Below are 12,816 nucleotides of genomic sequence, written 5' to 3' on the forward strand. Positions count from 1 at the left end.
GGGAGAGATCATTACTTTATTCTAAAAGTGAAGTATGTTTTAGAAGTATGGGGAGAGAATTAAGGCTGGGATGACACCAAATTGCAAAGTAAATAAATATGGAACTCTTCATCTTCAGTTTCGAGCCATGATGAACTCTATTTAGATCATGGTAATAGTTTTTCTAGCCAGCTGCTGTCACTTTTCCCATTCAGTCTCCATAATACGGCTAAGTATATTTTCCTGTGCCCCCTTTAAAAATCCCCATGGTTTTGGAGGTTGACATTCTCATCTCTCTGCTATATGACTCTAATATACCCTCCTCATCCTATATCTTATCACATTTCTGTTATGTTCTTTGCTGTTCCAGGCAAAATCTCCCAGGACTTTTGAATTATTTATCAAAACATGCTCTTTGTCCTAAAATGTGAAATATCATCATAAATCTCATGCATTTTCAGGATATCAGAGTGTATTTATTTTAAAATTGAAAATTTGTGCAATGTAAAATAGAACATTCCTTCTAGGTGTGCATGGGTCTAGCAGTCAATTAAATTTATATTTTGTTATTTGTTGACTCAAACAATTTGAGTCGGATGCAAAATATGTAAGAATCAGATTGACCTTCCTTTGTTTCAGCTTCAAGAAGTAGTGCAAACCCAACCTTTTCCTACAATGGACAACAACAAACCACTGGGAGAATGTAGAGAAAGTCTTTGTTATCCTCCTTGGAGTTTGCATAGAATGGGCAGCTGACATTACTGCATAATAATTGGCTTTTATTTTACCTAAAACCAAGCCGTTTAAAGAGAGAGTTACCCTAATGTGAAGTGAGCGAAATTGTTATTTGCATCATTCTACCTCATTTTAAGAGTTCTTTTCTTCTCCTCTCTTGGCACATTCTTTCTTAAAACTCAGAGGCTTCCCAGAACTTCCCATTTTCAAAATACACTTCATCCAAACTCTTCCACTAGACAGAACACCGTAACTCAGACCTATTCTATCCCTGAAAATGGAAGTTATCAAAGCTTTCTTAGTAAGCAAAATGGGGTGATAGAAAGTCAGACAGAACTTGTTGGGCTTAAGTTTTCTTATCTACACATGATGATGTCAAAATCTGTTGTTGCAAGTGAGTGAACAGGCACATGGCAGTTGTTCAAAATTGTATTCTTCCTTGTCCTGTGCCAAAAAGAGTTGTCCTGATAGCACCTGCCTAAATAATTAACAATGATTATATCTCCAACACAGTTCTTTTATATTGAGTAGCCTAATGACAGGTTTGTGAGGCTTTCCCATCAATATCCTGTTACAGATGCTGTGCCCAGCCAGACAAGACTGGACTTACCGCCCCCACCCCCCAGTTGCTAGAATGCTAACAGCAGAGAGCTGTCATTTCTCTCTAGAAATTTCTCTTAGCCAAAAATATCTACCTTACCCGTGGTCACATACTTCTATGAGGGATAGCCTACATCCAATGACTGGTGCCTCAAATTGGGATAAAACTGAAGGCCCATCCCAGCTTCAGAGCTCCCTGTGGAGTTGGCTGAGACTTTGTTACTACTGCACTGAAGCCCATTTGCAGCCCTCCTCTGTGTAATTCTGCTGCTGTCACTTCCCCCACAGGTGCTGAACCTAAGCTTCCTTCATGTTATCCTGTTTTATAGTCAGCTTCCCAGAGAACCACATCAGAAACATACTTTAAGCCAAGTATGTCCAAAGCAGACAACCACCACCCCACCACTACCACCTCCACCAAACATGTTCACACTGCATTTTATGAGTTAAATAGTACTTTGACTCAACTGCCCAATGTATCATGCATTTTCACTTCATTCCCACATTCGAGGAAATGATCTTTCTAGTTTAACTCTATAATTTCTCTACAGCCTAAGGCTCATTTCCATTCATATTTCTCCTGCTTTTGTTCAGACAGTTCATCCCTGACTTATTATAGTAGCATATTAACTGGTTTCATATTTTCTTATAGTTCCTGTTCAATATGTTTAAAATATATTATTATTGATTCACATGGAGTATTTAGCACACAGTGATTTCACCAAAGCCACATGGACACACTTGTGATTTACAATAATTTTGAGGACAGAAGATTACTAGATTGTCTGATCAAAGGATCACCATTTCCTCCACACACAAAAATTAAGGTATTGAGAAATATACTTTTAAATAACCTTAGATAAATTTCCCAATGAATGTTGTATTCCAGAAACTAAAGTCATTTGTGTTGTTATTATTGTTTCCACTTGGCAGTGAATGGGTTAAAGATCACTTTGTAAAAGCAAGTCTTGCTAAAAATTAGAGCAGAAGGCCATAAAGACTCAGAAGCATGTAAAGATACGGAAAGGAGGACACGAAATGGGAGCAATTGGGCAGAATAATAAACTGGTGTCACAACTGACAACAGTAAATGTCCAGTTTACTGAGAAGTGGCCTTCCTACCACTCATTTTCTTCTGAAACCAATTGATCTTATTTATTGTTACACTCTTCTCATCATCTTCCTTCACTATGACACTCCTTGAGTGTCCTTGGAGAAAAGCACATCTATGGTTTTGCTTGCATTAACAGTTTTCCAAGTAACTCACAAGTAAGGAATATCGTAAGTTAACTGCACGTGTTCAGACACATACCTTGGGGAAGACACACACACACACACACACACACACACACACACATCATTCATGCAGGCTGCCAGATTGAAAGCTTGCTTGACTTGGCTTCTCAATTCAGCCAGCAGCAGTTTGCCTTATTACTTATTGCATTATCCAGCTCTTGTATAACTTCTAGTCTCTTTTCAGGTCACCATCCCAGAGCTTCTTGTAGGGTTGGCTGAGACCTTGTTAGAATTCTCCATAAGTATCCTGTTGTGACACTAACAGGAAATTCTAACACCACACTCCCTCTCTAGTCACACTAAGCATCTTAGCCTCACAGATATACATTTTTTGTTTGCACTCTAGGATACTGGACAAACTGTTCCCTATGCCTTGTACTTCCTCACTGCCTTAAACTTCCCCAATTTGGACAGCTCTTTCTAATCTTTCAAGTGGCAACTTTGACGTCTTATCCTCTTAAAATAAAAAATTTAAAACCCTCTCTTCTACCCTAGACTAGGTCAAATATTCTCTTACGTTTTCCCCTAAAACTTTTGGCTTACCATGCTAATAACATTCATGAATACATAAAACTCAGTAATTTAATTTTTAACTCTTCAAACTTAGGCTCCAAAAGGACTAGAAATATTAAATATTATTCACCATTGTGGCGGTGGATCTTGACATAATGCCTGACATATCAGAGACATTCAAATTTTTTTGAAAGAATGAGTGGTTTCTGTGTTGAAATGAGTATTCTTTTTGCTCTCTTGAAAAAATAAAGTTGTTGCTTTGAATGTGGTTAAACAAGGCCCTAAGATATGAACATTAATTTTTTGGAATGTTTTTCTCTTGAAATTATTGATTTAATAGAATTGTATGGCTCTGCATCTGTCAAAATTGAACAAGTCATACCTGCATTAACAAACAATGCCGAAACTCAGTGACTTGAAATAATGATTTATTTCTTGCTCACTGCTATAGTCTAAATATTTATGTACCCCAAATTGTATATGTTGAAACCTAATCCCCAAAGCAAGAGTATTTGGAGTTGGAGCCTTGGGAGGTATTTAGGTCACGAGGGCGGAGCTTTCATGAATGGCCTTAGTGCCCTTACAAAAGAGGCTCCAGGGTGATTCTTTGCCCCTATTACCAGGTAAAGACACAGTGCAAGAAGCCTTCTTTTACGAGGAAGTGACCTTACCAGACATCAAATCCGCCTGTGCCCTGATTTTGGGGTCCCCAGCTTCCAGAACTGTGAGGATTAGATGTTTGCTCTTTATAAATCTACCAGTTTTTGGTGTGTGTGTGTGTATTTTTTTTTTTTATAGCAACCAGAATGGATTAAGACATATTATATGTGAATACAATGACACGGAGAGTATTCATAGAATGAGGAGGACAGAATGCTGATGGTAGAGTATTGGGGAATAATTATAAAGTAAATAAGAAATTATGTGTATTTAAGTGTAATTACATGATAATCATTTATATCAGTTTCTGCTGCACAGAAATGCGTTTATATACAGTTATGTGAACAAAAGTAAATAATTGGGTGTTTCATAATATTTGCATATCCAACCTATTGCCATTAATGAAATTCTTCTATAAAACTAAGTAATTTATCTTTTGCATTATTTAACTATTTTCTCAAAAGAAGTGACTATTTATTTAAATTTCCAGTGATCATCTAGAATAAACCCATATAAAAGGATATAGTCTTTTTATGTATATGCATTAGTGAAAATGGAAATCTTTCTCACAGGAGGCTTTGATGACAATTTGCAAATTGCTTGCAAGTTACTATATTTATTTCAGGTTTTATGTTTTAGATTAGTGCTAGTCAAATTCTAAGACCTTTTTTATTTTTTGAAATATTTCTTTATTACCAGTTTTTTCCAGATATTTGTGGAATTGTCTTCCTAACTGATACCAGTTTTTTCCAGATATTTGTGGAATTGTCTTTCTAACTGATGTGCTAGTATTCTCTAGATTATTTCTCACAGGTAAAGAGAAAGTCTTACTTTCAGAATTTTATTGTTAATGCTTTTAACTACTGAGAATGCAGATTATAGCATTGTGTTAAATGACAATATGAATCATCTCCTACTATTGCTCAACTTTTTTCTAGTTTAGCCTTGACTTTCTTCTTCTGTAGGCAATATTCTCAAGGCAGGACGAATTCTGCTAATGAGTAGAATAGGCAGATTGATAGATAGCTGATAGAATGTAAGTGATTTCAAATTTCTCCACAAACTTGTCCCAGTGTCTCACATTCCCACATTAGCTATACTTCTAAAAATTAGCTATTTTGGCACTTTTACAAAGTTAACTCATTAAATAAATTTGTTTATTTGGTTTCTCTATGTTATTGGTTTCTCTATGTTATTCCCCTCTTTTCACTTTTCATTTCTCAGAATTTTAAAGAACAGTGTCACATTGTTGAGCTATTTTAAAACTGTAAATAGAAAGGAAAGGAAAAGAGAGGCTTCAGTCACAGGCCAAAAGCTATTAGCACAGCTGAAATCAATCACTGTCTTTCTTGTTCCATAGGAATTACTACTCAAGGGACAGTCAGAAAGGGTCAAGGAAAGCTATTTTTCTTCCCACGATTTGGAAATACATCTTCTTTCCTATGATGAAAGCGATGTGGTGTGTGTGTGTGTGTGTGTGTGTGTGTGTGTGTGTGGTGTGTGTGTGTGTTTATTCCTCATTCTTACGCCTGTGTGTGTGTATATATATAATATATTATAATATTATGTTATATATTATAAATTACATGTATTATAATATATATAATATATATACACACACAGAGAGAATTATATTGTAACCATTTTATTTCATATACATATATATATATATATTCCTCGTTCTTACTCCTCATTTCATTCACTTATTTCAGCATCTTCCAATAATACATCTCTCTAATCAATAAAAAGTAAATGGTGGTAGAAGTCACTCTATTCCATTGAAATTATTGCCACACTGCTTGGGTAAGATTATATGTCTCCTGAATTGAACTGAAGACTTCCTGAGTAGAGTAATTCTATTTTTTAAAAAGCTTTCATAGTACCTGGCACATCAAGGCCTTCAATAAGTCTTATTAGAGTAATGAATTGACATATGAATTGATGAGAGTACTTTAAAACATTATGTAGTTGTTAAAGAGATTTCTGAAAGTCATAGAAAATCTGTTCTTTTGAGTGGTTTTAAAGATTTAAAATTGATTTCCCAATAAACAGATAGTTCAAAATACTCAGATAAATTCACAAGATTGTTGTGAGTAATCAATAAGGTAATAATTAATAAAAATAAACAAGCAACAGAAATAAATAATTTTTAAATAATAATGTTTTAATATAGGTTAACAAAGTATTTATCTGTGAAAGATATTATGTACTCAATAAGTGAACTGCCCTTAAAAAAAAGTGTTTTCCAAGATCTCAACAAATAAACCATGATATGCGAACTATAAAGTACAGGTAATCTGCTGACCAATTCCATCAAGCAAATCACATCCACATCAATCCAAGTAGACTATAAGGGAGGCACCAAAAATCTCACATGGGAATATTAATCACACTTTCTGGGAGGCTTTTGTGTATAAAGGTTAATTTGAGGTCTTCTTTTTTGAAGGGACATCATAGTAGCTTCAGAATTATATGACTAATGAGTTTCTCACTGAATCAATCCACCTTGGATCTGCTATGTTATTTTATTTGCTTTTATTCCTCTGTCCAGTTACTTCTTTAACATGACTATATTTAGTTTTAACTGTCCTCAATTCATCAACTCTGGGGCCCTTAAACACAGTTGAAACTATCTTTGTAAACAAATGCAAAAAGTATTTATGAACATGCTCTTTCGCTTTTCTTCAAAGGCATAAAAAACTCTTATGGTGCAGACTAGTATTAGATCTCTAAGAGAAAAATGCAAAGGAATCACATGAAAGATAGTATTTAGTTAAAAATTCAATTTTGTTTAGGACATCAAAGGATTCCAAAACCTTAAGCTAATTCACCCTCAATCAGTGATTTAGTCATTCTTATATAAATAGTTGTAGACAGATGAGAATAAAAATGATTCTGTTTTTGTTAACATTTGCTTGAAATTTTTGCAGAGAAATCCCAAGTTGTTCATTTATATCCTTTTGAATACTACTTACCATAAATTTTCTTGCATTTTATTCTCTTCTTAGGCAATGGGCATGCAGAGCACAATACTTGGGCATTATTGGACTGATAAGAATCTGTAAAATATTTTCTTTCCTTGATGAAATCTGCAATTTGCCTATAGCCTGATTTCCTTAAGGCTTTTGCCTATTGACTCATCTTTGACAACCAGCCAAAAGGAATTTCAAGATAAACACAAAGTGAAGAGTCGCAGTCAGCTTTTTCTACACTCTTGGGAAAGCCTTTCTGGGTATAAAGTTATTCTTGATTTCATTTAGCTAAAATTCATAGAAAAATGTATGGAACAGGCAATTTGGGGGTTTGGGGTTATAAATTTTTTGAAACCCATTACATCTTCCTAAGGCTGTAATTTCTGTTAGAACCTACCCTTTCTGTGGCCGGGCGCGGTGGCTCAAGCCTGTAATCCCAGCACTTTGGGAGGCCGAGACGGGCGGATCACGAGGTCAGGAGATCGAGACCATCCTGGCTAATACGCTGAAACCCCGTCTCTACTAAAAATACAAAAACTAGCCGGGCGAGGTGGCTGGCGCCTGTAGTCCCAGTTACTTGGGAGGCTGAGGCAGGAGAATGGCGTAAACCCAGGAGGCAGAGCTTGCAGTGAGCTGAGATCTGGCCACTGCACTCCAGTCTGGGCGACAGAGCGAGACTCCGTCTCAAAAAAAAAAAAAAAAGAAGAACCTACCCTTTCTGTACTTCCTTCTCCCTCCCACTGGATTCCAAGAGTCTTCTTTCTTTCTTACTTCTCAAATAACAAACTATGGAAGTCAGGCCACTTACCTGGAAGATCTTTCTGAACAGAAAACATGTTTAATTTTAATTTCAACTTACTTTTTTATACAGGGTCTTGCTCTGTCACCTAGGTTGGAATGCAGTGGCACACTCACAGCTCACTGCAGCCTTGACCTCCTGGGCTCAAGTGATCCTCCCACCTCAGCCTCCCTAGTAGCTGGGACTACAGGGTTACACCACCACGACCAGCTGATTTTTATATTTTTTGTAGAGACGGGGTTACCCAGTCATGTTGCCCAGGATGCTCACGAACTCCTGGGCTCAAGTGATCTACCTGCCTTGGCCTCCCAAAGTGCTGGAATTAAAGCAGCTGACATAGTCTTAAAAAAGATTTAAAATATTTTTTAAACGTTTATCTCCTCCAGAGTCCCTAAGGCATAGGAGATCCTTAAAACATATTTGTTGGCTATCTGATTGCATTCCTAACTAAAGGTCCATATCAGTGAGAAAATAAATGAATGCATGAGCATATTTATTGCTACAGATAATTTCCTACTTTGCCCTCTCATATATTATTGCCTGTGATTTTAAGAAAACAGTCACAGTAATTAGCTATTTGCTTATTCTTCACTGTATTTTAAATTTAAAAAAATTCTTAATAGTATTTTAATTTATAACTTAAAAATACTTGTTAATTTAAATGCCTTAAATTAACGACTAGGTAAAAAAAAAAAGTTACCAAAACACTGGGGATTTGGTCTAGGTCCTGCTGCTCACCACACGGAAAGCCAATCACTGAGACAATGAGTATTGCCAGTGAAGAAGGCTTTAACTGGGTGCTGTGGCTGAGAAGATGGGAGGTCAGTTTCAAATCTGTCTCCCTCACTGACTAAAATTAGAGGTTTATATAGCAGGGAAGACATGAAACCATGTGTGAGAAAATGGAAATTAGAGATGGACAAGGCAGAGAAATTGGTCAACAGGCAGCAGGTGGTGCAGTCATGTTGGGTGAGGAGTCTGGCCTCTCTTTGTCTAGGTGCACAGATCTGGTAAGTTTCAGCTCTGTGATATAATCTGGGAGGCCTGATGGCTGGTTTCCTGAGAAGGTAACTCAGGTAAGACCAATGTAACTCTCAAGTGTTAAGACTGGGAGGATTAATTTCTATGTTTACTCCAAGAAATTATAAACATCATTCTATGGAACAGTTGGTCTAGTTTCAAAACTAGTATGCTTTCATAAATATTTGAAACCAACATTGTTTTCTTTTTCTCTTTTCTTCTCATTTCCTTTGTGCTTTGGAAATATTGTGCTGAAAGAAAACACAATTTGTTTAAGTAAAGGAAATCTTTTTCATAGAGAGTAGAGTACAGTTTCTTATGATTCTTCATCTGCTCCTATAAGACTTTCAAGAAGGAACATCCAGAAATTGTAAGCCTTAAACAATTGAGTAATGCTTTATTTCGCTTTCTGTCTCATAGAAACTCTACAAATTCAGTTAAAAGAAGAAGGAATGAAATAATACGTAATTGATATGGTTTGGCTCTCTGTCCCCACTCAAATCTCATCTTGAGCTCTCATAATCCCCACCTGTTGTGGGAGGGACCCAGTGGGAGATGATTGAATCATGCGGGCAGGTCTTTCCCATGCTCTTCTTGTGATAGTGAATGGGTCATATGAGATCTGATGGGGGTTTTAAAAACAGGAGTTTCTCTGCACAACCTCTCTCTTTGCCTGCTGCCATCCATGTAAGATGTGACTTAGTCCTCCTTGCCTTCCACCATGATTGTGAGGCCTCCCCAGCCATGTGGAACTGTAAGTCTAATAAACCTCTTTCTTTTGTAAATTGCCCAGTCTCAGGTATGTCTTTATCAGCACTGTGAAAATGGACTAATACAGTAAATTGGCACCAGTAGAGTGGGGCATGGCTGAAAAGACGCCCAAAAATGTGGAAGCAAATTTGGAACTGGGTAATAGGCAGTGATTGGAACAGTTCGGAGAGTTCAGAAAAAGAGAGGAAAATGTGGGAAAATTTGGAACTTCCTAGAGACTTGGTGAATGGCTTTGACAAAAATGCTGATAGTGATATGAACAATAAGGTCCAGGCTGAGGTGGTCTCAGATGGAGATGATGAACTTGTTGGCAACTGGAACAAAGGTGACTCATGTTATGTCTTAGCAAAGAAACTGGTGACAATTTGTGCCTGCCCTAGGGATTTGTGGGACTTTCAACTTGAGAGAGATGATTTAGGGAATTTGGTGGAAAAAATTTCTAAGCAGCAATGCATTCAAGAGGTGACTTGGGTGCTGGTAAAGGCAGTAAGTTTCAAAAGGGAAACACAGCATAAAAGTTTGGAGAATTTGCTGCCTGACAATGCAACAGAAAAGAAAATCCCATTTTCTGAGGAGAAATTCAAGTCAGCTGCAAAAATTTGCATGAGTAATGAGGAGCGAAACATTAATCCTTAAGACAATGGGGGAAATGTCTCTGCATTGTGTACAGCCTGGGGACTTGGTGCTCTGCATCCCAGCTGCTCCAGCCATGGCTGAAAGGGGCCAATGTGGAGCTCAGGCTGTGGTTTCAGAGGGTGTAAGCCTCAAGCTTTGGCAACTTCCACGTGGTGTTGAGCCTGCGAGTGCACAGAAGTCAAGAATTGAGATTTGGGAACCTCTGCCTAGATTTCAGAAGAACCAGGAAAATGCCTAAATGCCCAGGTAGAAGTTTACAATAGGGGTGCAGTCCTCATGGAGAATCTCTGCTAAGGCAGTGCAGAAGGGAAAGGTGGAGTGGGAGGCCTCACACAGAGTCCCTACTGGGGCAGTGCCTAGTGGAGCTGTGGGAAGAGGGCCACTATCCTCCTGACCCAAGAATGGTAGACCCACTGACAGCTTGCACCATGGGCCTGGAAAAGCCACAGACATTCAACATCTGCTTGGGAAGGCGTCTGGGAGGGAGGCTGTACCCTGCAAAGCCACAGGGCTGGAACTGTCCAAGGCTTTGAGATCTTACCTCTTGCATTAGCGTGACCTGGATGTGAGACATGGAGTCAAAGGAAATCATTTTGGAGCTTTAAGATTTGACTGCCCTGCTGTATTTCATACTTGCAGGGGGCCTGTAGCTCTTTGTTTTGGTCAATTTCTCCCATCTGGAATGCCTGTATTTACTCAATGCCTGTACCCCTATTGTATCTATCTAGAAAGTAACTAAGCTGCTTTTGATTTTACAGGCTCATAGGCGGAAGGGACTTGCCTTATCTCATATGAAATTTTGGACTGTGGACTTTTGAGTTAACGCTGAAATGAGTTGAGACTTTGGAGGACTGTTGGGAAGGCATGATTGGCTTTGAAACGTGAAGATATGAGATTCGGGAGGGGCCAGAGGTGAAATCATATGGTTTGGCTCTGTGTCCCCACCCAAATCTCATCTTGTAGCTCCCATAATTCCCACGTGTTGTGGGAGGGACCCAATGAGAGGTGATTGAATCATGAGGGTGGATCTTTCCCGTGCTGTTCTTGTGATAGTGTTTGGGTCTCATGAAATCTGATGTTTTTACAAACAGGAGTTTCTCTGCATAGGCTCTCTCTTTGCCTGCTTCCATCCATGTAAGATGTGACTTGGCCCTTCTTGCCTTCGGCAATGATTGTGTGGCCTCCCTAGTCACGTAGAACTGTAAGTCCAAAAAAATCTCTTTCTTTTGTAAATTGCCCAGTCTTATGTATGTCTTTATCAGCAATGTGAAAATGGACTAATACAGTAAATATACTTGTCAGGGTTACACATTTTAAAATATGAAACCTGGAGTATATAATGTTAAGTGAAATAAGCAAGGCACAGAAAGACAAATACGACATAATCTCACTCATATGTAGAATCTGAAAAAGTTGGTGTCATATAAGCAGAGGGTAGAATGGTGTTACCAGGGTCTGCGGCAGTTGAGGAAACGGGTCTGGGAAGATGCTGGTCGAAGGATATAAAAGTACAGTTAGATGGGAGGAATAAGTTCAAGAGCTCTATTGTACAATATAGTGATACTATTATGTATCACAATATGGTGATTAGTAATATATAGAATTCTTGAAAAATGCTAAAAGTAATATATAGAATTCTTAAAAAATGCTAAGAGTAACATATAGAATTCTTGAAAAATGCTAAATGTTCTTACTACAGAAATTATAACTACGTGAATGAATTCGTATATTAATCAGCTGGATTTACTCATTCCACAATGTATATACACCTTGAAACATGTTGTACAGGATAAACACATGTGATTTTATCTGAAAATTTGTAAAAATTGACAAAAGTGATAAAAGAAATAAATAAAATGGAACTATAAGAACTATGCTATAAGGAGAATGAACAAAATGGAAATAAAGATATTGTGAAGTAAAGTATTAAAAATAATGGTATAAATACCTGAGAAAAGCCTGGAAGTTTATGAAATATGCAGAAAAACAGAAGCTTGAAATTTTATGCCTAGGAGATAGAGATTATGTAAAAGTACATATAAACGTTTTTATATCATGGATTGAAAATCTGGATTTTTTCTCAAATAAATCATTAAATTTAGGGCCAAGACAAAATTAGAATCCATGTTTTCCTACTTCACGTCTAGTGGAAGATCACTTTAAAAGGATCTTTAAGGCCATTAACATAAGCTCTTTGATCACAAAGATTTTGCCACCTTCATTGTGGTATCTCTAGAGTCTAGAACTAGACCTGACCCCTGTATTGGGCACTCAGCTAATGTTAGTGAGATACATGAATGGGCACTAAATACATTGATTCATTAAGACCTAATTTTTGAAGGGTTTGTGATAAAGCTCACAGGTTAAATAATTAAGGTCCAGGGTATGAAAGCCCTATAATATGTGATGTTATTTTCTTTAAATACTTGTAAAATTTTAGTAACTAGCTTGAAACATGTTAGCTACTGATATTTTAATGTTTGAAATATGAAAATGACAGTGTCTTGTTTCAATTTAAAAATCACTGATATAACTTTAACAACAAATAATCCTAAGAATGTGAAGACAATAATAATGCTGTATCATTTTAGGAAAATAATCTATAAGCCATATTATTGATCTCTGATAATGATCAAAGGGGTCATTTTATTTGATTAGGCTGGGTAGTTTAGCATACGAATCATCCTGAGAGCTTGTTAAAATAGAGATTTCTGAATCCCTACCAATTGAGATTCTGGCCTAGAAAATCAAGTGTAATTCCTTGGCCTGGCATTCAGGCCTCTTGTATCAGGTCTTGGCTTTCCTATCCAGCACCATCTCCTCACCAGCCTGTTC

This window comes from Trachypithecus francoisi, unplaced genomic scaffold, assembly GCF_009764315.1.
Source record: "Trachypithecus francoisi isolate TF-2019V2 unplaced genomic scaffold, Tfra_2.0 Lachesis_group4, whole genome shotgun sequence".
Lineage (NCBI taxonomy): Eukaryota > Metazoa > Chordata > Mammalia > Primates > Cercopithecidae > Trachypithecus > Trachypithecus francoisi.